The 23,676-nt window shown below is 38.7% G+C and overlaps 1 protein-coding gene and 1 pseudogene across 6 annotated transcripts in view; one reads left to right on the top strand and one right to left on the bottom strand.

The window, feature by feature from the left end:
- ILRUN (inflammation and lipid regulator with UBA-like and NBR1-like domains) overlaps nucleotides 1-23,676 on the top strand; it is a 109,559-nt gene that overhangs the window by 53,520 nt on the left and 32,363 nt on the right. The gene's annotated exons all lie outside the window — the stretch shown is intronic.
- On the bottom strand, nucleotides 14,123-14,285 carry LOC122429111 (annotated as a pseudogene).

Here is a 23,676-nt window from a genome sequence, read left to right as displayed (position 1 = left end):
CTCTTTTTCTTACAGGAGCCAGAGCCCTTCATAATAGAAACATCTTTGATCTGGAATGTTAGGTTCCAGGGATTCAGAATTCGGGGATTGACAGTTCATTAAAAAAACTTAAACCAAATATATCTAGTTATATTTATTGTTATACTTACTGTTAAAAAGAAAATAATCCCAAAGCCACTGACCATTTAAGAAGTAAAAACTTCAGCATAATTTGCTTTTTAAAAAAAACATAATCCTTAACTTTTGTGTGTGTATGCGTTGGTAAGGGCTATAACTGAGACTGACTCTAGTTTTAAGAAGTGTTTAGTTAGAGAGTATATCCCTATCATAGTAAAACATATGCGCATAAAGCTTCCTGCACTTCTTTGATTCTTACATAATTTTAATATGTATCATTGGTTTAAAGACTACTTTTCTTGGAAGGAGAAGGGAAGAGCCATTATATTAAATGAACATATTTGGTCACATTGGTTTTGGAAACATTAAAAATGAGGCAACAAGAAAGACTTACAGTGGAGGAGATATGTACATTTCTCCATCACAAAAAAATGTTTATGCTGAAATTGCTTCAGATGAGTAATTTTTACTGAATTGTTGTGTGATGGGAATTTTCAGTAAGTGTCATTGTATACACTTGCTACTGAATCAGACCAGAGCATCTCTCTTAAAAATAAGGAAGCAAGCATAATTGCTTCTTGTTCAAATCATAGTGAATACCTAATTTATCAGTACAGTAGCACTCATCCTCTCTACCCCCTTTAGGGGATATATTTCAAGACCTCCTAGTGGATGCCTGAAACCATGGATAGTGCTGACCCCATATATATTTTTTTCCTATACATACATACCTGTGATAAAGAAGTTAGGTACAATATGAAATTAATAATAACTGATAATAGATCAGTTATAGCAATATGCTGTAATAAGAGTTATGTGAATATGGTCTTCCTCCTTTCCCCCCTCCCCCCCACAGTATCTTACTGTTTGTACTTGCCCTTCTTGTGATGATGTGAGATGATGAAATGCCTACAAAGGGACCATTTGCTTTGGGTGATCCTGGATCATCAAGCCATATTGATGTGAGTGGTTGGATCACAAGAGCCAGCAGTGTTGATGGCTCGGGGTTCTGGGTGGGATTGGGCAGGAAGGTGTGAGGTTTCCTCATGCCACTTACAAATGGTGTGCAGTTTAAAACTTATAGATTATGTATTTCTGGACTTTTCCACTTAGTATTTTCAGATTGAGGTTGGCTTCGGGTAACTCAGCCTGCAGAAAGCAAAACTGAAAGTGGGGGATCTACGTAACTACTGAAAAATGTTTGTTTTTTAAGCAGACTGGTGATTAGGATCTAAAATAATTGAAGGATAGGGCTTTTAAGCTTTATCTAATATCTTAATTTCTATGATGCAGTTTATATTCCTTAATTATGGCTCATGATACAGTTATTTTTAACCCCCTATTAGTCTTGTAGTTAAGGTAGGAGTATTTGAAGAGAATATCTTCTTACTGAAAAGCAAATTCCATTCTGTTCTTTTCATGATGGCTTGACACTAGCCACACAGTGCTCTAATGAGTTTCCTTGGAATGACAGAGAGACATATCACTTAGAAATTAGTTCATTCTATAATCTTTACCTTGAAAAAAAATCCCCCTTTAAAAAATACTTAATTTTTCTTCCCTTTAACTTTAAACAGCTTATAGTTTCCTTTCTTTACCAAGAGAATGTCACTACTGGACACTTGGCTCCAAGGTAGGAGTGCTTTGTTGTCATTCAGTCCCTCAGTCGTGTCCGACTCTTTGAGACCCCATGGACTGCAGCACGCCAGGCTTCCCTGTCCATCACCATCTCCCAGAGTTTGCTCAAACTCTTGTCCATTGAGTCGGTGATACCATCCAACCATCTCATCCTCTGTCGTCCCACCTCCTGCCCTCAATCTTTCCTAGCACTAGGGTCTTTTCCAGTGAGTTGGCTCTTCACATCAGGTGGCCAATGTATTGGAGCTTCAGCATCAGTCCTTTCAATGAATATTCAGGGTTGATTTCCTTTAGGATTGACTGATTTGATCTTGTTGCTGTCCAAGGGACTGTTAAGAGTCTTCTCCAGCACCACTGTTCAAAGGCATCAGTTCTTCAGTGCTCAGCTTTCTTTATAGTCCAACTCTCACATCCATACATGACTACTGGAAAAACCATAGCTTTGACTATATAGACCTTTGCAGGCGAAGTAATCTCTCTGCTTTTTAATATACTGTATAGGTTTGTCATTGCCTTTCTTCCAAGGAGCAAGCATCTTTTAATCTTACAACTGTAGTCACGGTCCACAGTGATTTTGGAGCCCAAGAAAATAAAGTCTGTCACTGTTTCCATTGTTTCCCCATCTATTTGCCATGAAGTGATAGGACTGGATGCCATGATCTTCATTTTTTGAATTGAGTTTTAAGTCAGCTTTTTCATTCTCCTCTTTCACCTTCATCAAGAAACTCTTTAATTCCTCTTGGCTTTCTGCCATAAGGGTGGTGTCATCTGCATATCTGAAAGTGAAAGTTGCTCAGTTGTGTCCGACTCTTTGTGACCCCATGGACTATACAGACCATGGAATTCTCCAGGCCAGAATACGGGAGTGGGTAGGTTTACCCTTCTCCAGGGAATCTTCCCAACTCAGAGAACAAACCCAGGCCTCCCGCATTGTGTATCTGAGGTTATTGATATTTCTCCCGGCAATCTTGATTCCAGCTTGTGCTTCATCCAGCCCAGCATTTCACACAATGTACTCTACATGTTAAGCTGAATAAACAGGGTAACAATATACAGCCTTGACGTACTCCTTTGCCAGTTTTGAACCAGTCTGTTGTTCCGTGTCCAGTTCTAACTGTTGCTTCTGTTGTTTCATTCAAAGGAGGGCTTTGCTTTGTAGTGGTCAGTGCCCTTCCAGTTTCCTCTTACAGTTTCTAAGGATTTTGCTTATACTTTGTTTTGAGATCATCTTGAAAGTAATTGAATTCTAGAGTGGATCAGACTTTGGCTTAGTAGCCACTTCAGTTTTGTCCTTTAGTTTCATAGTTGTCTTGTAGTTAGAAATCAGAAGTGATGAGGAAAGCAGACCTTATCTGACCTAAGTCTTACTAAGACTTTCAGGAACACTTAATAATAATACATTTTATTTACTTAACTCAATGTCGCCAAAATATTATCATTTCAACATGTGGCTCTAGCTGCATTTCAGCTACTCAATAGCTACATGTGGCTGGTGGCCTGCAGCTATATATAAACTCTGATATTTGTACCAGTTTTTCCTTTTCCCCCTGTAGCAAATTGTACAGAATTGGTGGTCATCTTATTCTTAAAAATTTGCTAGTGAAACCTTCTGGGCCTAGAGGGATCTTTTTTGAAGGTTTAAAATTACTAACTTAGTTTATTTTTGTAATTATAAATCTGTTCAGGTTATCTTTCATCTTGGATGACTTTGGGTAATTCCAAGGAATTGGTCCTTTTCACTGAATTGTTGGATTTATGTTGTGTAGAATTGTTTATACTATTCTTTATTAAATCATTTTAATGCTTTCTGTGCATGTAGTGATAATCCTCTCATTCTGTATATTTTGTGTCTCCTTTCTTTTTTTCTTTGTTAATCTTGGTAATTTTTTTTTTTTTTTAAATCTTGGTAATTTTAAAGAATTTGATAATTTTAAGAAAATAGCTTTTGGTTTCATTGATTTTCCTCTATTCTTTTGTTTTCAGTTGCATAAGTCTCTGCTCTTTTATTTTATTTTTTTATTTTTTTTTAGTTCTACCACTTTATTGCTACCAACCCATCTCCCTCCACCCCCGTGCACACATGCTCAGTCATGTAACCCCGTGGACTGCAGCCCGCCAGGCTCCTCTGTCCATGGACTTTTCCAGGCAAGAATACTGGAGTGGGTTGCCATTTCCTTCTCCAGGTTTCTGCTCTTTTAACATTTCCTTCCTTTTGCTTGACTTGGGTTTATCTTTACTCTTTTTGTAAAGTCTTAAGATGAAAGCTCAAGACTGGGTGGCTTCTAAACAACCGAAATTTATTTCTTCGATTTCTGGAGGCTGGGAAGCTAAGATAGAGGTGCTGACAGACTCAGCGTCTGGCAAGGGCTAGTTTCCTGCTTCATGGCACGGCCTTCTTCTCACTGTGTCCTCTTTGTGTATGTTAGTCACTCAGTCCTATCCAACTCTTTGTGACCCCATGGACTGTAGCTCGCCAGGCTTTTCTGTCCATGGAATTCTCCAGGCAGGAATACTGGAGTGGGTAGCCATTTCCTTCTCCAGGGGATCTTCCTGACCCAGGAATTGAACCCTGATCCCCCACAATGCAGGCAGATTCTTTACTGTCTGAGCCACCAGGGAAGCCCTGTATCTTGTCTGGGATCTTTCAAAATAAGGATGCTAATCCCATTCGTGCGGGCTCTACCCTCATGCCCTAATCACCTCTCAAAGACCCAATTTCAAAATACCCTTATATTTGGTATTATATGAATATTTCAAGGTAAGAATTTGGGGGTAAGGGAAGATACAACTATTTAGTCTATAACAACTATAAATTTCCCTTGGAGTACTTCTTATAGCTGCATACCATAATTTTGAGATACTGTATTTTCATTCAGTTCAAAGTATTTTCTAGTTTCCCTTGACTTCCTGTTTGACCCTTTTAACCTACCTATATCATTGTATTTGGAGTTTCTTATAGATAGCATATAGTTAGGCTATTTTCCCCCATTCTGACAATCTTTGTCTTCTAATTGATGTGTTAAGAGAGTTCACATTTACTATAATTGTTGATATATTTGAATTTAGTTCAACCATTTTATTATTTGAAAACTTTTAAATCAGTTACATCACTCAACTTATAATGTATTTGTTCTTATAATAGAAGAAATATATGACCTAGAAGATACAGAAAATATAAACTGAAAAGAACATTTATTCTGAAGTACAGATATAGACACAGTTTATGTCCAAATATTAAAAGCTAAAAATTTTTGCTTTTCAGGTTTGTCATTATGCTACATATAATCATATAACCTACTTTTTTACTACTTACTAATATTTTAGAGCCTTTCCCCTTATTATTAACCAAAATATTATAATAGATCATTGTTTCTCAGTTGAGATAAAATGCACATAACAAGTTAACCACTTAAAGTGAACAGTTCATTGGCATTTAGTAAATTCACAGAATTGTGCAACCATCATCTATTTAGTTCCAACACATTTTTATTGCCCTAAAAGGAAACTCCATACCTGTTAAATGTTCATAAAACTCCTGATGTCCACTAATGTACATTTTTTCCTCTGTGGGTTGATAATTCTTTTTGTTGTGTTGGGGCAAGGTACATAAATAGTGATCAAACAATAAACTATATTAAACAGCCATCTTGAAAACAGAATCTGGGCTGCTTACTAAGAAAGAGTAACCATAACTTATTTGGTTCATTTATAGTTAAATATTCTTTTTTTATTGAAGATGGATAGTATAGTTATAGCATGAATAGTACAATAGCACTGTGACCTTAGGAAATTATTTTATCTTTCAATGACTCTGTTTCTTCACCTAAAGATAGGAGAAACAGTACTTACCTCATAGGATTTTGAGGGAATTTGGTGAGTTAATGCATGTAAAAGCTTTTAGAACAGCACCTGGCATGGTAAGCAATGTGTAGGTGTTAGATGCCGCTGCTCTCCTGCTGCTGCTTTCTTCAATGGAACTATGTTGTGATACCTTATTCAGTAATCCTTGTCAACTCTTGTATGAACTCTCTTAGTAAATGCTGATTCCTTAAGTTTTTTCCATCTCAGGTATCTCAGTGATCTCTTGCCCTAGTGGCATCTTCAGGGTGAGTCAAAAATTCCAGGTCATAAATCAAGTAAGTTAAACACTTCTGTGGAGTACCCAAGGCAGAAGATTATATAGCTTAATGTGCACTGAAAATTATGCAGGAAATTAAATTTTACGAGAGCAGAAACCAGCTGCAGAATCCTCTGTGGGAACCAGTACTGGAGTCAAAAAACCAGAACCATAGTTAACAAAATGCTGGAGATTCAGTGTGGACAGCCCTGAGAGATGAAGATTCTAGCAGTGTCTTCTCACTTATGTGAGTTTTATGTCAAGAATCTCTACTGGGTTTTCCCAGTGAATACTGGAGGAAGAATCCCCTAAATCTTCTGGCAGGTGAAAGGGGAAGGTAACTGTTTTTAAATTACCCAGAATATTGTGTTTTTCTTAAGTCCTGCCCTCAGGAGAAATTATTTTACCAGTCTTACCTACTATGGGTTTATCAGAGCCTGACTGAGCTGGGGAAAGGGAAACACCCTGCTCCAGTCCGCTTAGCCTTCCTGTCCCATAAATGGGGAAGAAAACTGAGAAACGCTGATGGGAGTTCACAGTTCAGGGGCACAGGCTCACCAAAAGACTGAGGCCTATCATAGGACTGCAGAATGCTTCCCATCCCACTACAACTAAAAGGCTCTTTTCAGCAGTTCCTTTACATAGTATATCATGTACACCTTTCAACAGAAAAGTAAAACACAGCAGACAAAGTTCGAAGAGACTGAACAAGCGTCAGAGTCAAACATGACAGGAGTGTTACAATGATCAGACTAGTAAATCTGTGATTGATATGTTAAATACTTTAACATATTTAATATGTTAATATTTAATATATTAAATACCTTCCAGTGAGTATTCAGGACTGATTTCCTTTAGGATAGATTGGTTTGATCTGGAATGAAAAAAGTAGACAACATGAAAGAACAAATGGATGATGTCAGCAAGAAGAAAGCAAAACAAAAAGCCAGACATCAAAAACTGTAACAAATGAAGAATGCCTTTGATGGGCTCTTTACTAGACTGGATCTGGTGAGGAAGGAATTTCTGAGCTTGAGGATATATCGGTAGAAACTTATAAAACTAAAAAGCAAAGAGAAAAAAAGATTGGGGGAAGAAATGGAAAAGAATACACAGAACTGTGGGACAACTACACAAGATGTAACAAATGCATAATTGGAATACTGGAAAGAGAAAAAAGGAACAGAAGAAATATTTAAAGCAATAATGACTGAGAGTTTTCCTAAATTAATATCAGACACCAAACCACAGATCTAGGAACCTAAGTGAACCAGATAGAGAAACAAAGATAAAGTATATAATGACTTCTTCTCAGAAATCAGGCAAGGAAGAAGACTGTGAAATGAAATATTGAAAGGGTGAAAAAAACTCTCCCAAAGTAGGATTCTGTGCTCTGGAAACTTATCCTTCAAAAGTTAAGGAGAAATAATTTCTCAGACAAACCAAAATTAAGGGAATTTGTTGCCAGTAGTCCTCCCTACAAACCTAGAGAGCGTATTAAAAAGCAGAGACATCACTTTGCCGACAAAGGTCTGTATAAGTCAAAGCTATAGTTTTCCAGTAGTTAGATACAGATGTGAGAGTTGGACCATACAGAAAGCTGAGCACTGAAGAATTGATGCCTTCAAACTGTGGTGTTGGAGAAGACCCTTGAGAGTCTCTTGGACAGCAAGGAAATCAAACTAATCAGTCCTAAAGGAAATCAGTCCTGAATACTCATTGGAAGGACTGATGCTGAAGCTGAAGCTCCAATACTTTGGCCACTTGATGCAAACAGCAGCTGAGTCGTTGGAAAGACCCTAATACTAGGAAAGATTGAAGGTGAAAGGAGAAGGGGGCAGCAGAGAACGATCTGTTTAGATAGCATCACCAACTCAGTGGATATGAATTTGAGCAAACTCTGGGAGATAGTGAAGGACAAGGGAAGCCTGGTGTGCTGCAAGTTCATAGTGTTGCAGAAAGTTAGACATGGCTTAGTGAGTGAACAAAAAAAAAAACAACACATCCTCCCTTGCACAAAATGTGAAAGTTCTTCTGAGAGAGGGAAAACTCAGATCTATACAAAGAAAATGCACTGGAGGATGAGTATGTGAAGGTAGAATTAAAAGTTTTGTTTTTATTATTCTTAATTGATCTAACAACAATTTGTTTAAAATAATAGTAACAGTGTAATCAATTATGTATGCTTGTGTTCGGTTACATGTGCCTGTGGTGTGGATCTGTGTGTGTATACCTACATATGTGCAAATGAATAAGGGAAATGAATGACAGCAATGATACAAGGGACTGGAGGGAGAAATCAGGAGTATTTTGCTAATATATGATACTTGGACTACTCATGAAATGATGTGTGTCATTTGTGATTTCGCTTGAATTATTGTAAATATACATTGCAAACTGACAATCTCATTTGAAAAAAAATAGCTAATTTTTATACTAGGAAAGGAGAGAAACTGTAATTGTGTAAAATGCTCAATTAAAACCTAGAAGAGAGAGATAGGGTAGAAAATTAAAACCTAAAAGATATAGGGTAGAAGGCAAAAATCAGAACAAAGAACAAGAGCAACAAATAGAAAACAGTAACAAATGCCGTAGATACTAATCCAGCTATATCAGTCACCGCTTTCAAACCTCAGTAGTCTACATACCCAAATGAAAAGAAAGAGATTGTCAGAATGGATCACAAAACAAGACCCAACTCTGCGTTGCTTTCAAGAAACTTAACTTCAAATATGAATGTATTTATACATTAAGAATAAAGGGATGGAGAAAGATGTACTATACTGACACTAGTTCAAAGAAAGCAGGAATAGCTGTATTCACTCCAAGCAGACTTCAGACCAATGAAAGTCATCGGAGATAAAGAGGGAGATAGTATGCAATGATAAAGGGGAGTATTCAGTATTTTTTTAATATAATTTATTTATTTTATTATTTTTGGTTGCGCTGGGTCTTAGTTGCTATATGCAGGCTTTCTCAAGTTGTGCAGAGTGAGGGCTACTCTCTGGTTGCGGTGTGTGGGCTTTTCATTGTGGTGGCTTCTCTTGTTGGGAAGCACAGGCTCCAGGTTCATGGGCTTCAGTAGTTGCGGCACACAGGCTCCGTAGCTGTGGCTTGCTGGCTCTGGGACACTCAGGCTTCAGCAGTTGTGGTGCAGGGACTCAGTAGTTGTGCATGGATAATAATTCTTAATTTGTGTGCACCTGACAACAGACTGTCAGACTCTGTGAGGTGAAAGTGATAGAACTACAGAGAGAAATAGACGAGTCTACCATCTTAGCTGGGGGTTTCAATACTTCTCTACCAGAAATGGACAGACCCAGCAGGCAGAAAGCCATTAAGGACATAGTTGAACTTAACAACACCAACAATCTGCTGGATATAATTGACATATGCAACTGCTGAACAGTAGCTGAATATACATTATTCTTAGGCTCACATGAAACTTTTGCCAAGGTAAACCACATTCTGGGCCATAAAACACCTTAACAAATTTAAAAGAATAGAAATTATACAATGTATCCTCTCAGGCTACAATGGAATTAAACTAGAAAGCAGCAACAGAAAGCTAGTGGGAAAATCCCCACACTTCTAACTGACACATGGATCAAAGAAGAAATCTAAATACTTTGAACTAAATGAAGATGAAAATAACACCTATCAAAATTGTGAAAAGCAGTTTGCTGTACTTTAAGCAGTACTTAAAGTGAAATTTACAGCACTGAATACATATATTAGAAAAAGAAAAACCTAAAATCTATAATAATCTAAGCTTTCATTCTAGGAAACTAAAAAAATAAGAGCAAATTCAATCAGAAGTAAAATGTAAATTAGAGCAGAAAATCAATAGAGAAAATCAACAAAACCCAAAACAGTTTTTTTTTGAAAAGATTAAGTCAGGAACCTCTGGCCAGGCTAAGAAAGAAAAGGAAGAGAACACAAATTACTAAAGTCAGAAATGAAAGAGAGAGCATCACTACAGATCCCACAGACATTTAAAGGATGATAAAGGAATATTAATGAGCAACTCATGTTGGTAACAAACATATGTAATGCCCACAGATTTGATAGATTGATTTAGATGTAATAGATCAATTTCTCGATGCGTACAATCTACCAGAGTCACACAAGAAGAAATAAACCATCGGTATTGGCCGTTTCTATAGAGAAAGTGAACCAACAGTTACTAACCTTAGAAAATACAGAGCACCAGGCCTAGATGAGTTCACTAGTGAATTCTACCAGACATCTAAAGAAGAAATTATCCTACTACTCTGGGATCTCCTCCAGAAGAATGAAGCAGAAAGAACACTTCCCGACTCATTCAAGAGGCCAGCATTATCCTAATGCCAAATCAGACAGTTACAAGGAAAGAAAATCGTAGACCATTATCTCTCATGAATATAGATGTAAAAGTCATCAACAAAATATTAGCATATCAAAGCCAACAATGCATAAAAAGAATAATGGCACTACTTCCAAATGAAATTTATTCCAGATATTCAAGGCTGGTTCAACATTCAAAAAATCAATTAATATGATTAACTATATCAACAGAATAAGAGGAAAAGTCAATATGTTCATATCAATAGATACAGAAAAACCATTTGCTAAAATTCAGTACCTATTTGTAATTGAACTCTCAGCAAACTAGGAAGAGAGGAGGGGCTGTCTCTCTGCTTGATTTAGAATATTTACAAAACTAAAATATTCTGTTTAGTTTTATTCATAATTGCCAAAACTTGGGAGCAGTCAAAATGTCCTTCAGTAGGTGAATGGATAAATAAACTTTGGTACATCTAGACAGTGCAATACCATCCAGCACAAAAAAGAAATGAGTCTTCAGTTCTTGAAAAGATACAGAAGGAAAAAAAAAAAGATACAGAAGAACCTTAAGTGCATATTACTAAATGAAAAAACTGGTCTGAAAAGGTACAATTCCAACTACATTAGCATACTAGAAAAGGCACAACTGTGGAAACAGTGGTTGCCAATGGCTAGGTGAGGGAGGGATGAATAGGCAGAGCACAGAGGGCAGTGAAACTATTCTATGTGATATAATGATAGAGACATGTCATACATTTATCAAAACCCACAGAATGTGCAACACCAAGAGTGAACCCTAGCTATGGACTTCAGACGATAATAATGCATCTGTGTAGGTTCATCAGTTGTAACAGACACATCACTTCATGGGATGTTGATGGTAAAAGAGTGTATGTGTATGTGGAGCAGAGAGTATATTATCTTCTCAGTTTTGTGGTAAACCTGCATCTACTTTTAAAAATAATAAAATCTGTTAAATATGCTTCTTTCAATAATAGTAATAATAAACATTAGGAAATAATAATATTCTAGGTCAAATGGTGTCTGAAGGGGCTTCCCTAGAGACACAGTAATTTAACTAAAAAGATTCAGATTGGTGACAGCATATCACATTTCCAGATTGTAGTAAATAAGTATAAACTATGGTTGAGCTTGACTAATGCAGTTTGACATGAATTGAAGGTTCTGTGTGTGCAAAGAGTGGGAGATAGATTGAAGGTGATGGTTGTCTGAAAGAGATGAGTAGCAGACTGTTGTGGTCCAGACTGAAAGGCCCAGTGTGCTGTACCTCAGTTGCGAGACAGTAGTGAGGGTGGCTCCCTCTCTAGGACTGGGAAGTCTTGTTGGCCTTGAGTAAGTCCTAAGACCCCAAGTTTGTGGTTGCTGCTACTTCAGTCTCGGGATGATAATCATTTTTTCTCTCAAAGCTCTGTGCCCAGATTCAAGCCAGGAAAATATTTTGGCCTATTAAGGGGCTGGAGTGGAAATGAAGAGGAAGGGGTACTTAGGAACAACAAAAAGTTAATGCAAAATGATAGTTTAAATGCCAGTTTAATTCTGTGTGTTTCATGCCAGTTGCATATGTTTGGCTCTTAATGTGCTATATTGATTCCCTTTGTAGTTTTGATTATACTTTGAGATTTAAATTAGTAATTTAAGTTGCTTAAATGTATTTTCAGGCTGTATTGGTTTTCTGCAGTTGCACTATCATGCATTCAGTTATATTCAGTTCAGTTCAGTCACTGAGTCATGTCCGACTCTTTGCCACCCCATGAATTGCAGCACGCCAGGCCTCCCTGTCCATCACCAACTCCCGGAGTTTACTCAGATTCATGCCCATCGAGTCGGTGATGCCATCCAGCCATCTCATCCTCTGTCGTCCCCTTCTCCTCTTGCCCCCAATCCCTCCCAGCATCAGGGTCTTTTCCAAAGAGTCAACTCTTCACATAAGGTGGCCAAAGTACTGGAGTTTCAGCTTCAACATCAGTCCTTCCAATGAACACCCAGGGCTGAGCTCCTTTAGGATGGACTGTTTGGATCTCCTTCCAGACCAAGGGACTCTCAAGAGTCTTCTCCAACACCATAGTTCAAAAGCATCAAATTTTCGGTGCTCAGCTTTCTTCACAGTCCAACTCTCACATCCATACATGACCACTGGATAAACCATAACCTTGACCAGATGGACCTTTGTTGGCAAAGTAATGTCTCTGCTTTTTAATGTGCTATCTAGGTTGGTCATAACTTTCCTTCCAAGGAGTAAGCATCTTTTAATTTCATGGCTGCAATCACCATCTGCAGTGATTTTGGAGCCCAGAAAAATAAAGTCTGACACTGTTTCCACTGTTTCCCCATCTATTTCCCATGAAGTGATGGGACCAGATGCCATGATCTTAGTTTTCTGAATGTTAAGCTTTAAGCCAACTTTTTCACTCTTCTCTTTCACTTTCATCAAGAGGCTTTTTAGTTCCTCTTCACTCTCTGCCATAAGGGTGGTGTCATCTGCATATCTGAGGTTATTGATATTTCTCCCAGCAGTCTTGATTACAGCTTGTGCTTCTTGCAGCCCAGCGTTTCTCAGTTATATTAGTGGGCTATAAAAGTTTAAATTATTAGAATGTTAATATTTTCATCTTTTTTGCCAGGAATAGTTGTGTCCATGAGTGCTATCTCTTTACTGGCTGGTGGAACACTCAAAGCTGACTGGGGAGGGGAGGAGGGGCAGGTAGGGAGGAAGTGCTTCATGTTGTTATGGAAAAGCACTAGTCCAGGAGTTAAAAAATCTGACCTCTGGTTTTGATGCTGCCATGTAATATATTACTGATTGACCCTGAGCTACTGATTCAAAGTTACTAGACCTCAGGGTTTTGTTTGTTCTAATTGTGGTGAAATAAATACACATAACAATTTACCATCTTAACCATTTTTAAGTATTCAGGTCAGTGGCATTAAGCACTTTCACATTGTTGTACAACCGTCAGCACCATCTAGCTCCAGAACTCTTGCAAAAGTGAAACTCTTACACCTATTAAATATTAACTCCTCTTTTCCTTCTCCCTCCAGCCCCTGACAGCCACCCTTCTATTTCCTGTCTCTCTAGGTACCTCATATAAGTGGTACCACAGTTTTTGTCCTTTTGTGACTGGCTATTTATTTCAGTTCATCTTAAAGGTTCATCCAAGTTTTAATGTGGTTCAGAATTTCCCAGTTTTATAAGGCTGAATAATATTCCATTGTATGTATATTCCTCACGTTAAAATCATTTATCTATTGATGTATACACTTAGATTGCTTCTCCCTTTTGGTATTATGAATAATGCTGCTATGACAACAGGTATACAAATTCCTCTTTGAAACTCTGCCTTTAGTTCTTTTGGGTATATACCTAGAAGTGAGGGTTGCTGGACCATGTGGCAAAAATTTTTAATTTTTTGAGGAAATGCCATACTGTTTTCCGTAGTGGCTATACCATTCTACTCTCCCCAGGGTATAAGAGTTGGCAGTTTCTCCACATCCTTGTCCAGGCTTACTATTTTCTGTTTTTGTTTTTTTTTTTTTGACAGTAGCCATCCTGGTGAGTATGAGATAGTATCGTATTATAGTTGTAATTTGTAGTTCTCTAATGATGAATAACACTGATCATCTTTGCCTCTGCTTTTAGGTCCTTCAGTTTGTCTGTTCAAAAGTCCTTTTGCACATTTTACCCCCCAGCATGAATACTTTTATATAACTGAGGGAAAATAAGTCACATATTTTGAAGATGAATCCTTTGAGAAGATTAGTTAATAAGTTTTTAAAAGATTTCTGTAGTCAGTTGACTATTCCATTCACATTAAAATATAATTGAAAAGGGTTTTTTTTTTTTTTAATATACATAATTTCTGTGGTAAGGTAGATGTCCTGGGTGACCCATTCAAGGAAGTTGACTTAGTCCAACTTAATGAAGCCTATATCCTTCAGGTACTGTTGGAAACAGCATATTAAGCCTGTATTTTTGGATCAGACAATGCAGGTTTGAGCAGACGCAGCAAGAGCAAGAACCCTGGCCTGATCTTCCTGGATGGCTCCAGTAGAGCTGCTGGTGACCCATCTTTCTATCTCAGATGCGATCAGGCAAAAGGCCCTTTGCCCATCTTAAACTCAGGTTATGAGTTTTATTTTGTAGGAGTTCTTTATATATTGGATTGGCCAATGTTTAAAGTAGTTCTGTAAGATGTTAACAGAAAAACCCAAACCAGTTTTTTGGCTAACCCAGTATTTTGGGTATTTGCCCATTATCAGATATTGATTTGTAAGTATTTTCTTCATTCCATGGTTTCCCTTTGCACTCTATTGATTGTGTCATTTGATCCACAAACATTTTAATTGTTTTTTCCCTGGATCATTGTTTATTTTTAATGAAACAAAGATGAATATTTTTACTGATAAAAGGTACAATTCACAAAGAAGATAGACATCATAAAACATTAGACAACTAACAACAAAGAAATAGAGATATATAAAGCAAAATAAGATGAAATATAAGGGGAAAATACATATATATAATCATAGTGAGACATGTTAACATTTCTCAGAGAATATTTTATCAAGTGCAGAAAAGAATAGGAGCATCTTGAATGATGTCATTAATAATTAAATATAGTAGATTTCTATTTATATTAGTTTTCATTAATCTTATGTCCTACACACATGTATTTAAAATTTTGTGTCCCATACATCGTTACTAGATGTCCATAGGACATTTAGATAAACTTGCAAAAAGATAAAACGTTACTAAATTTCAAAAAAGTAGAAATTTTTTTCGTGAGTCAGTTATTCATATACACATATATTATTTTGAAATTGTTTTCCTTTATGGATTATTATAAGATATTGACTATAGTCCCCTGTCCTTTACAATAACCTTTGTTGCTTGTTGCATATCTATTTTTTTAAATTAGAAATCTGGCATTCTATTTATACTAAGTCAAACAAGTGGAATCAAAATGTCTTAAAATTTTTTAGTTAGGCAAAAATTCATAAGTTTTCTAAAATACATATACATATTATTTATATATATGTATACAAGAGCTTTTCTACTATGCCTGATAAAGACTTGAGAAATAACATCAAAAAAAAGAGATGGAGAAATTGGAAAACATAAACTAAATGAAGTGGGAGCACTGAATATGAGATAGAAAAGTGAAACAAACTAGATAAGAAAGTAAAAGTTTCTCATGTAGTCCAGTTGTTTTTAAACATGGCTGCTCATTAGGAACATATCTGGAACTCTGGCGAAAAAAAAAAAGCAATACCTGGACATTTGTGATTTTCAAAAAATTCCAAGATAATTCTGATATGCATCTGGATTTTAAAAAGTAATTCCACAGTTTTCTATTAAATGGTAGTTTTGATAATATAGAATTCTATTATTTTTCTGCTGACCGATCATGATACAACGGTATTGTGAGTAATAGTTACATAATTGCAGTAGTGAAAGGTGTTTATCAGCTTTCACAGTCAATAGCCAGACAAAAAATAAAAGATAATTACAATTGCAAGTCACAGTGATAACATGACTAACCTAACAATGTAGAATAATTACATACAGTTTGGGGGGTCAAGCAGAGTGATGTGGTAAGTGGAAGTGCATACATCCACCTGCATACATCTGCTCAGCCTGTCTGTGTCTTTTGGTTGGTGCATTTAATCCATTTATATTTAAGGTAATTATCAATATGTATGATCCTATTATCATTTTCTTAATTGTTTTGGGTTTATTTTCTGTAGGTGGGTCTTTTCCTCTTGTTTCCTGCCTAGAGAAGTTCCTTTAGCATTTGTTCTAAAACTGGTTTGGTGGTGCTAAATTCTCTTAACTTTTGCTTGGCTAGAAAGCTTTTGATTTCTTCATCAAATCTGAAGGAGAGTCTTGCTCCATAGAGTGTTCTTGGTTGTAGGTTCTTTCCTTTCACCGCTTTTAATATATCATGCCATTCCCTTCTGGCTTATAGAGTTTCTGTTGAGAAATGGGCTGATAGCCTGAAGGGAGTTCCCTTGAATGTTATTTGTTGTTTTCCCTTGTTGCTTTTAATATTTTTTAGGGCTTCCCTGGTGGCTCAGATGTAAAGAATCTGTCTGCAGTGTGGGAGACCTGAGTTTGATCCCTGGGTTGGGAACATCCCCCGGAGGAGGGCATGGCAACCCACTCTAGTATTCTTGCCTGGAGAATCCCCATGGACAGAGGAGCCTCACGGGCCACAGTCCTTGGGGTAGCAAAGAGTTGGACACGACTGAGTGACTTAAGCACAGCCGTGTCTTTAATTTTTGTTAGTTTGATTATGGTGTGTCTCAGTGTGTTTCGTCTTTGGTTTATCCTGCCTGAGACTCTGCTTCCTGGACATGGTTGAATATTTCCTTTCCCATGTTTGGGAAGTTTTCAGCTATTATCTCTTCAAATACTTTCTCAGGTCCTTTTTCTTTCTCATCTCTTTCTGGGACCCCTACAGTGTGAATGTTGGTGTGTTTAATGTAGTCCCAGAGGTCTCTCAAGTTGTCTTCATTTCTTTTCATTCTTTTTTCTTGTTCATTTCTGCAGCAGTAATTTCCAGGAAAACAGACTCCAGTCTTACAGGGCACAAACAAATACTTATGTATATCAAGACTCAGAGGAAAGGAGTGACCCCCCCCACAGGAGACTAAACCAAAACTGCCTGCTAGTGTTAGAGGGTTTCCTGTGGAGGAGGTGTGGATTGGCAGGGGCTCACCACAGGAATGGGGCACCAGCCTGGAAGGTCCCCCTTGGAGGTTGCCATCAACCAGAGGGTTGGGTCGCCTCAGACCGAAAAATACCAGGGAGGGAGCCCAACCCCACTCATTAGCAGATAATTGGATTAAAGCTTTACTGAGCAAGGCCCTGCCCACCAGAGCAAGACCCAGTTTTTCTCACCACCAGTCCCTCCCATCAGGAAGCTTATACAAGCGTCTTAGCCTCTTCCATCAGAGGGCAGACAGATGAAGCAAGAAGAACCACAGTCCCACAGTGACTAAAACAAAAACCACATTACAAAAAGTCAATCAGCATGTTAAAGCAGAAGGTTATGTCTCAGATGAAGGGACAAGATAAAACCCCAGAAAAACAACTGAATGAAGTGGAGATAGGCAACCTTCTAGAAAAAGAATTCAGAATAATGGTAGTGAAAATGATTCTGGATCTTGGATAAAGAATGGAGGCAAAGATTGAGAAGATGCAAGAAATGTTTACCAAAGACCTAAAAGAACTAAAGAACAAACAGATGAATAATATGCTAGAAGGATCCGTAGCAGAATAACTGAGGCAGAAGAATGGATAAATGACCTGAAGGATAAACGTTTTAATTTTGATGTAGTCCAATTTATCTTTTTTCTTTGGTGCTTTTGGAGTCAAATCCAAGAAATTATTTCCAGATCCAGTGTCATGACTCTTTTCTTCTAAGAGGTTCATGTCTAGATCTTTGATCCATTTAATTTTTGTATATGGTATAAGGTAAGGATCCAGATTAATCATTTTGCATGTTTTCCTACCACCATTTGTTGAAAATATTTCCCTTTGCCATTGAATGCTTAGTATTCTTGTAAAAAATCATTTGACCTTAAATGTGAGGGTTTATTTTTGAGCTCTTCATTCTCTTCCATGATCCATATGTGTATTTGTAAATACTACACTATTTGGATTACTATTGTTTTGTTGTAATAAGATTTGAAATCAAGAAGTGTGATACTGCCATTCTTCTTTTTCAACATTGTTTGACTCTTAGTGATGCTGAGATCAGTGAAAGGGTTTAAGTGGTAACAGCCTGATCCCTGCAAAGGTCCTCCCCATCAACCAACGTTTTGCCAAATGTTTTGTTCATTGATTAGCCTGAATAATTTCAAACAGGGATTAGAGAGTGGCAATTTTCCCCCACATTTATTAGCTGGAGTAGTTCTGGGGAGAGGAAACTTTTCTTTATCAACAATGATTTATTTTCCTGAAATTCAGTTTTACAAATAAGGTTAGATTAAATGCTTAATTCCTTACCTTTAATTGCAGTTCTTTAAGAGTAAGCGTTTATTGCTTTATTTACTTTGGTGAAACTAATGAATGAGGAGCATTGAAGATTATATATCCTTTTTATAGGTATCATAAACTTTTTATAGGTATCATAAACTCTTAGATTTTATACAAGAAATCTGTTTTACTGTTATTGTTAGAGTCCTCTACTACAGTTAGATGTCACCAATCATCAGACATTATTCTTATCATTGACTCTGTCTTCCAACAAAGTAACACAGTAAATATTTTTTTTAATGTCACTTACAGTGCTAGTATTTCTGCATAAATTTAAAAAATTTTTTTTATATTTATTGAGCACTCCTACCCTGTGTCAATCACCATCCTGGGAAATTGACACAGAGGTCTCCCTTCCATTCTGTCTCTTTCAGTTAATCTGTTGCTCCTCCTATAGGTGCTCATTTTTATTTATTCATTTATGGATTGTCCATTTAGAGTTTTGTTTTGCAGATACCAGCAGATGTATGTAAATATGTCCCTTATCTTACAGAGAAGTGTTATAACTATAGATACTGATCTACATCTTACTTTTTTTTCACTTAAGAATTATATTCTAGAGATTAGTGTAGAAATCTTCATTCCTTTTTATGGCTGTGGTGTATTCTCTTTGGTAGATATGTCTTCATTTTTCTAGCTTAGTCTCCATTGATGGACATCTGAGTTATTTAAAACATCTTCCAATATAAAATAAAAATCCTTTGGAGACATAATATTGGCACACATTATTGTTTTACATGCCTTGAAAAAGTACGTATAGGTTGGATTGATTTAAAAATTTCTTGCTGTTGCATATATTAATAGTGTACTATTAATTTTTCTCTAGCTTCTTCCCCATTTCTCTTATCTCTTTCACATTCCTGATAGTATCAGAAATGGGTATTCCCTCCTGTTTGCCTAGTCTCATGTATTCTTTCCATTCAGGCTTCTGTCCCTCCTACTCCACCAAAACTGCTGCTCTTTCCAAAATCACCAGTGACCTCCATGATGCTACATCCAGTGCTTTGTTCTCAGTTCTCAACTTCCATGATTTGTCAGCTCCACTGGGTCCAATTAATCATTCTGTTCTCCTTCATCTGCTTCTGTCACTAGGCTTCTCGAGTACTGTATACCCCTGGTTTTCCTTTATTCTTTGGTTTCCTCCTTCTCTTTCTTTTTTCTGACTTCCTGAATTCACTTTTCTTTCCTTTTGTTATCAGCTGGTGGTAGCCCTACTTCAGGGGAGGGTAGTTGTAGGAGAAGAGAAGACTGGTAGGAAGGGGTGGAATTTCTGTGCTTCTAGGAGTTGAGGCTGGGAGTGGGAGGAGAGGAGGGCATCTGGGTTCAGAGACCACGTGAGATGAGCCTGGAGTCTGACAAAAGCATACTGATTGACGTGTGGTGAGAGTGGCACCCCAGGGGAACCGGGGGACGCCAGCTGTGAGAGCGGACGGGGTCAGCAGCGTCTGTAAGCGCGGGGTTCCTGCTGAAGGAGTCAGAAGAGGCTCTGGGGATGGGGGCTCAATTTTGGATTGGCTGCTGTTTCTGAGATAGGGCTAGAGGGGAGGATTAGTTAGGCTGTGGGTGATGTGGGGAAGGGCAGTTTGGCAGTTGTTTAGACTCAGTGATAATAGATGGCTGTAACAAAGCTAATCTGGGGGCGTCATTGGTAAGAAAGCAGTAGCCACTGAAAGAGTCAGTATAAGATTTTACAGCTGCTGAATGACCTTGCGAGAAATAGTGTCTCCTGTTACCTTTGTATCTACCTTTCTCTGTGTCTATCCTCCAAGCCCAATTAATGGCAAATTTCCCCCCATTCTGAGCCAGTTTTCATCTTTTGTCTCAGACCTGTTTATGTTTTTACTCTTCATTTCGTGGCACTGATTTTTACTGGGTTTGGGAAGTAGGAATCCTTATTTCCTAAGACCTAAAGTAAATAAATAAGAGATTAAATGACGACTAAAACCTGCTCTCGCCCCTCACCTGCCATGTTACAGCAGAAGCTTGTGATTATTAAATAGGGCGTGATTTGAAAAAACTGTGAAAATGAATCGTCTCTTTGTTGTTGCCACGTCTGCTTTTCTTTCTGAGCCTCTCTCCCTATTCTGGGCACTGAATACCCCTTACTGTCTCGTCTCATCCAGGCCTCCAGTGCTCTGTCCTGGGCTTTTCTTTCTTCTCCCCTTTGTGCACTTAGGCCTGTTGGCTAATCTGATGATGAGGTTAATGTAGCTTAATATGTTCCTTATCGAGGTGTTTTCATTTTAAAAGGAAATTCCTTATCTCACACCAGTCAGAATGGCCATGATCAAAAAATCTACAAATAATAAATGCTGGAGAGGATGTGGGGAAAGGGAACCCTCTTGCACTGTTGATGGGAATATAAATTGATACAGCCACTATGGAGAACAGTATGGAGATCCTCAAAAAACTAGGAATAAAACTACCATGTGATCCAACAATCACACTTCTGGGCATATACCCCGAGAAAGCCATAATTGAAACAGACACATGTACCCCAGTGTTCACTGCAGCAGTATTTAAAGTAGTAAGGACATGGAAGCAACTCAGATGTCCATCAACAGATGAATGGATAAAGAAGCTGTGATATGTGTATACAATGGAATATTGCTCAACCGTAAAAAGGAATGCATTTGACTCAGTGCTAATGAAGTGGATGAACCTATAGCCTATTACAAAGAGTGAAGTAAGTCAGAAAGAGAAAAACGAATATTGTATATTAATGCATATATGTGGATCTAGAAAGATGGTACTGAAAGGTTACTGCTACGAGCTGTGAAGGATGCCGGGATTCTTGGCCTCCGGAGGAGAGGAATTCGACCTGGAGCCAAGTGACGAGGCTTAATCACTCAGAGCTTTGTGTATAGCAAAGTTTTATTAAAGTATAAAAGAGATAGTGAAGGTTTCTGACATAGACATCTGAAGGGGACAGAAAAGTGCCCCCTTGCTAGTTTTTAACAAGGAGTTATTGCCTTTTAGCAAGCTGCTAGTTAGAGGAAGGAAACACCTCAGAACTGACCGAGTGGCACCAGACCCCTCACCCACAGCATGCGTTTTGAGGTAGCATTGGCACAAGGTGAATCATCCCCGGCCATAAAACAGTTGACATGAATCTTGAAGAAAGGCACATTTTCAAGCAAGTACATAGTTCGTTAACATAGCTTCAGTTCAGTTCAGTCGCTCAGTTGTGTCTGCCTCTTTGTGACCCCATGGACTGCAGAACACCAGGCCTCCCTGTCCATCACCAACTCCTGGAGCTTGCTCAAACTCATGTCCATTGAGTCAGTGATGCCATCCAACTGTCTCATCCTCTGTCGTCCCCTTCTCCTCCCTTAAGGAAGATATTTCCATGAGAAAAACGCATTGGTTAGCTCAAGATTTGAGATGAAGTTAAGTTCAGGTGGCAGAGAAGGCAATGGCACCGCACTCCAGTACTCTTGCCTGGAAAATCCCATGGACAGAGGAGCCTGGTAGGCTGCAGTCCATGGGGTTGCGAAGAGTTGGACATGGCTGAGCGACTTCACTTTCACTTTTCACTTTTATGCATTGGAGAAGGAAATGGCAACCCACTCCAGTGTTCTTGCCTGGAGAATCCCAGGGACGGGATCGCACAGAGTCGGACACGACTGAAGTGACTTAGCAGCAGCAGCAGCAGTAGTAGTCATTTCAGGTGGAACCAGATGCCTTGACAACACAGGATTAGAAGAGAAAAGAAAAAAAAAAACAAACATCTGCCACTTGCAGTTTATTTCCTCCTGCTGCTTGGGGACTGTTAACGAACCTGTTTGCAGGGCAGCAGTGGAGATGCGGACACAGAGATCAGACTTAGGGACAAAGGGAAGTGGGAGGAGAGGGTGGGATGAATTGAGAGAGCAGCATGGAAGCAGATACACTACCATATGTAAAATAGATAGCCAGTGGAAATGTGCAGTATGATTCAAGGAACTCAGACTGGGGCTCGGTGATGACCTGGAGAGGTGGGAGGGAGGTTCAGGAGGGAGAGCACATATGTATACCTATGGCTGGTTCTTGTTGGTGTATGGCAGAAACTAACACCATACTGTAAAGCAGCTATCTTCCCATTAAAATAAAATTTTTAAAAGAAATTCCTGAGAAAATATGAAACTAAGGGATACGTTTTTACTACACACTGTGGCAAGACGGAGGGGAGTGAGGATGGGGAGGGAGGCAGAGTTGAGTAGAGGCAGCCCTGTGGCAGTCACTGCTGTAGACGGCGCCTGGGCCCCAGAAATCAAGAGTTGCCTGTGAGGAATGGATGAGCTGGAGCATGGCTCTCCCTTCTCATCATCCCCGTAGAGGCTAAGGCAGCTGTTGTGTTAATAGTGAAGGTATCTAAGTGCCTGGGCAGGTGACGCGGGAGCAAAGTGTGTACAGGGTAAAGAGTATGGAAATACAGTCTGGAGGTTGAGGCTGGGCAGAGACAGACAGAGATGTTGAGACCTGCTGTAACGCCGATCTTTACGCTACCTCCTAAAAGCTTGTTTCAGTGCGCAGACTCTCCCTTCCAAACTTTTCTCACTGAAGCCAGGCAGCGCACACCCAACCTTCCTACTCTGGAAGTGAAATATGAGCCCCCATGGCGCGTGGCCCACCAGCTGACTAGAGCCTGTTTATAGACCCAAGTTGTTTCTTAATCCTCAGGGAGAAATATGGGGTTCCTGTAGTGCTTTGAAGATGAGTTGAGCTTTAGGAAGGCTTTGAATTTGCAGCCTCCAAATTCAAATCTCAGTTCAGTTCAGTCGCTCAGTCGTGTCCAACTCTTTGCGACCCCATGAATCGCAGCACACCAGGCCTCCCTGTCCATCACCAACTCCCGGAGTTTACTCAAATTCATGCCCATCGAGTCAGTGATGCCATCCAACCATCTCATCCTCTGTCGTCCCCTTCTCCTCCTGCCCCCAATCCCTCCCAGCATCAGGGTCTTTTCCAAAGAGTCAACTCTTCACATAAGGTGGCCAAAGTATAGGAGTTTCAGCTTCAACATCAGTCCTTCCAATGAACACCCAGGGCTGAGCTCCTTTAGGATGGACTGGTTGGACCTCCTTGCAGTCCAAGGGACTCTCAGGAGTCTTCTCCAACACCACAGTTCAAAAGCATCAATTCTTCGGTGCTCAGCTTTCTTCACAGTCCAACTCTCACATCCATACATGACCACTGGATAAACCATAGCCTTGACTAGACGGACCGTTGTTGGCCAAGTAATGTCTCTGCTTTTTAATATGCTATCTAGGTTGGTCATAACTTTCCTTCCAAGGAGAAAGTGTCTTTTAATTTCATGGCTACAGTCACCATCTGCAGTGATTTTGGAGCCCAGAAAAAATAGTCGACACTGTTTCCACTGTTCCCCATCTATTTCCCATGAAGTGATGGGACCAGATGCCATGATCTTAGTTTT

This window comes from Cervus canadensis, chromosome 28, assembly GCF_019320065.1.
Source record: "Cervus canadensis isolate Bull #8, Minnesota chromosome 28, ASM1932006v1, whole genome shotgun sequence".
In the NCBI taxonomy this organism is placed as follows: domain Eukaryota; kingdom Metazoa; phylum Chordata; class Mammalia; order Artiodactyla; family Cervidae; genus Cervus; species Cervus canadensis.
Note: the sequence above shows the minus strand (reverse complement) of the source record. Positions and strands in the feature narration are given on the sequence as shown.